Source organism: Mus caroli, chromosome 4 (assembly GCF_900094665.2).
Source record: "Mus caroli chromosome 4, CAROLI_EIJ_v1.1, whole genome shotgun sequence".
In the NCBI taxonomy this organism is placed as follows: domain Eukaryota; kingdom Metazoa; phylum Chordata; class Mammalia; order Rodentia; family Muridae; genus Mus; species Mus caroli.
This window is the reverse complement of record NC_034573.1, coordinates 67827469-67831922: the sequence shown is the minus strand read 5'-3', so window position 1 is coordinate 67831922 and position 4454 is coordinate 67827469.

The window sequence follows — 4454 nt, the reverse complement described above, 5'->3', positions numbered from 1 at the left end:
CAAACCTACGGATAATAGGGGTAGATGAGAATGAAGATTTTAAATTAAAGGGCCAGCAAATATCTTCAACAAAATTATAGAAGAAAACTTCCCAAATCTAAAGAAAGAGATGCCCATGAACATACAAGAAGCCTACAGAANTCCAAATAGACTGGAACAGAAAAGAAATTCCTCCAGACAAATAATAATCAGAACAAGAAATACACTAAATAAAGATAGAATATTAAAAGCAGTAAGAGAAAAAGGTCAAGTAACATATAAAGGCAGGCCTATCAGAATTACACCAGATTTTTCACCAGAGACTATGAAAGCCAGAAGAGCCTGGACAGATGTTATACAGACACTAAGAGAACACAAATTCCAGCCCAGGCAACTATACCCAACAAAACTCTCAATTACCATAGATTAAGAAACCAAAGTATTCCATGACAGAACCAAATTCACACAATATCTTTCCACAAATCCAGTCCTTCAAAGGATAATAAAGGGAAAACGCCAACACAAGGACAGAAACTACACCATAGAAAAAGCAAGAAAGTAATCCTTCAACAAACCTAAAAGAAGACAGCCCCAAGAACTGAATCCCAACCTTAACAACAAACATAACAGGAAGCGAGAATTACTTTTCTTTAATTTCTCTTAACACCAATGGACTCAATTTTCCAATAAAAAGACATAGACTAATAGAGTGGCTACACAAACAGAACTCAACATTGTGTTGCTTACAAGAAACCCATATCAGGGAAAAAGACAGACACTACCTCAGAGTGAAAGGCTGGAAAACAATGTTCCAAGCAAATGGTATGAAGAAACAAGCTGGAGTAGCCATTCTAATATCAAATAAAATTGACTTCCAACCCAAAGTTATCAAAAAAGATAAGGAGGGGCACTTCATATTCATCAAAGGTAAAATAAAGATCTACCAAGATGAACTCTCAATTCTGAATATATATGCTCCAAATAAAAGGGCAGCAACATTCATTAAAGAAACTTTAGTAAAGCTCAAAGCACACACTGCACCTCACACAATAATAGTGGAAGACTTCAACACCCCACTCTCACCAGTGGACAGATCCTGGAAACAGAAACCAAACAGAGACACATGAACACTAACAGAAGTTATGAAACAAATGGATTTAATTGATATCTACAAAACATTGTATCCTAAAACAAAAGGATATACCTTCTTCACAGCACCACATGGTACTTCCTCCAAAAATGACCATATAATTGGTCACAAAACAGACCTCAACAGATACAAAAATATTGAAATTAGCCCATGCATCCTAACTGATCACCACGGACTAAGGCTAATCTTCAATAACAACATAAATAATAGAAAGCCAACATTCATGTGGAAACTGAACAACACTCTACTCAATGATTCCTTGGTCAAGGATGAAATAAAGAAAGAAATTAAAGACACTTTAGAGTTTAATGAAAATGAAGCCATAACATACCCAAACTTATGGGACTCAATGAAGGCAGTCCTAAGAGAAAATCTCAAAGCCCTGAGTGCCTCCAAAATGAAACTAGAGAGAGCATACACTAGCAGCCTGACAGCACACCTAGAACTAAAAGAAGCATATTCACCCAAGTGGAGATAACAGCAGGAAATAATGAAACCCAGGGCTGAAATTAACCAAGTGGAAATAAAAAGAACTATTCAAAGAATCAACCAAACCAGGAGCTGGTTCTTTGAGAAAATCAACAAGATAGACAAACCCTTAACAAGACTAACTAGAAGGCACAGGGACAGTATCCTAATTAACAAAATCAAAATTGAAAAAGGAGACATAACAACATAACCTGAGGAAATCCACAACATCATCAGCTCCTACTACAAAAGGCTATACTCAACAAAACTGGAAAACCTGGATGAAATGGACAAGTTCCTAGACAGATATCAGGTACCAAAGTTAAATCAGGATCAGATTAACAATGTAAACAGTCCCATTTCCCCTAAATAAATAGAAGCAGTCATCAGTAGCCTCCCAACCAAAAAAAGGCCAGGACCAGATGGCTTTAGTGCAGAGTTCTATCAGACCTTCAAAGAAGACCTAATTCCAACTCTCCTCAAACTATTCCACAAAATAGAAACAGAAGGTATGCTACCCAATTCATTCTATGAAGCCACAATTACTATGATACCTAAACCACACAATGATCCAACAAAGAAAGAGTACTTCAGACCAATTTCCCTTATGAACATCAATGCAAAAATACTCAATAAAGCCGAAGCACCTGGGGGAGCCAACAGATTGGGAAAGGATCTTTACCAATCCTAAATCAGATAAGAGACTAATATCCAATATATATAAAGAACTCAAGAAGGTGGACTCCAGAAAATCAAATAATCCCATTAAAAAATGCGGCTCAGAGCTAAACAAAGAATTCTCACCTGAGGAATACCAAATGATTGAGAATTACCTGAAAAAATGTTCAGCATCCTTAATCATCAGGGAAATGCAAATCAAAACCACCCTGAGATTCCACCTCACACCAATCAGAATAGCTAAGATCAAAAATTCAGGTGATAGTAGATGCTAGAGAAATGTGGAGAAAGAGGAACACTCCTCCATTGTTGGTAGGATTGCAATCTTGTACAACCACTCTGGAATTCAGTCTGGCGGTTCCTCAAAAAATTGGACATAATACTACTGCAGAATCCCGCAATACGTCTCCTGGGCATATATCCATAAAATGTTCCAACTGGTAAGAAGGACATATGCTCCACTATGTTCATAGCAGCCTTATTTATAATAGCCAGAAACTGGAAAGAACACAGATGGCCCCCAACAGAGGAATGGATACAGAGAATGTGGTACATTTACACAATGGAGTACTACTCAGCAATTAATAAGAATGAATTTGAAATTCCTAAGCAAATGGATGGACCTGTAGGGCATCATCCTGAGTGAGGTAACTCAATCACAAAAGAACTCAATGCTATGTACTCACTGATAAGTGGATATTAGCCCAGAAACTTAGAATACCCAAGATACAAGATACAATTTGCAAAACACATGAAACTCAAGAAGAACGGAGACAAAAGTGTGGACACTTTGCCCCTTCTTAGAATTGGGACAAAACATCCATGGAAGGAGTTACAGAGACAAAGTTTGGAGTTGAGATGAAAGGATGGAGCATCTAGAGACTGCCATACCCAGGGATCCATCCCATAATCAGCCTCCAAATGCTGACACCATTGCATACACTAGCAAGATTTTGCTGAAAGGACCCTGATATAGCTCTCTCCTGTGAGGCTATTCTGGGGCCTAGCAAGCACAGAAGTGGATGCTCACAGTCAGCTATTGAATGGATCACAGAGCCTCCAATGGTAGAGCTAGAGAAAGTACCCAAGGAGCTAAAGGGGTTGGCAACCCTATAGGTGGAACAACAATATGAACTAAACAGTACCCTCCCCCCCCCCCGAGCTCTAGCTGCATATGTAGCAGAACATAGCCTAGTTGGCCATCATTGGTAAGAAAGGCCCATTGGACTTGCAAAACGTATATGCCTCAGTACAGGGGAACACCACGGCCTAGAAGTGGGTGTGGGTGGGTAGGGGAGTGAGGGAGGTATGGGGGACTTTTGGGATAGCATTGGAAATGTAAACAAAGAAAATACTTAATAAATAAGAAAATAAATATAAAAAAATACTAAATAAAATCCTCGCAAACTGATTCCAAGAACACATCATAATGAACGCCCATCCTGACCAAGTAGGCTTCATTCCCGTGATGCAGGGGTGGTGTAATATATGGAAATCCATCAATGTAATCCACTATATAAACAAACTCAAAGACAAAAGCCACATGATCACCTCATTAGATGCTCAAAAGCATTTGACAAAATCCAACACCCCTTCATGATAAAAGTTTTGGAAAGACCAGGAAATCGAGTCCCATACCAAACATAATAAAAGCAATCTACAGCAAACCAGTAGCCAACATCAAAGTAAATGGAGAGAAACTCAAACGATCCCACTAAAATCAGGGAGTACACAAGGCATCCCACTTTCTCCCTATCCAATACAGTACTTGAAGTTCTCGGCAGAGCAATTTGACAACAAAAAGACATCAAGGGGATACAAATTGTAAAGGAAGAAGTCAAAATATCACTATTTTCAGATGATATGATAGTACATATATAAGTGACCCTAAAAATTCCACCAGTAAACTCCTAAACCTGATAAACAGCTTAAGTGCAGTAGTTGGATATGCAATTAACTCAAATAAATCAATGGCCTTTCTCTACATAAATGATAAATGGACTGAGAAAGAAACACGGGAAACAACGCCCTTCACAATAGTCACAAATAATATAAAATACCTTGGTGTGACTCTAACTATGGAAGTGAAAGATCTGTAGGATAAGAAATTTGTCTCTGAAGAAAGAAATTGAAGAATATCTTAGAAGATGGAAAGATCTCCCATGCTCATGGATTGGCA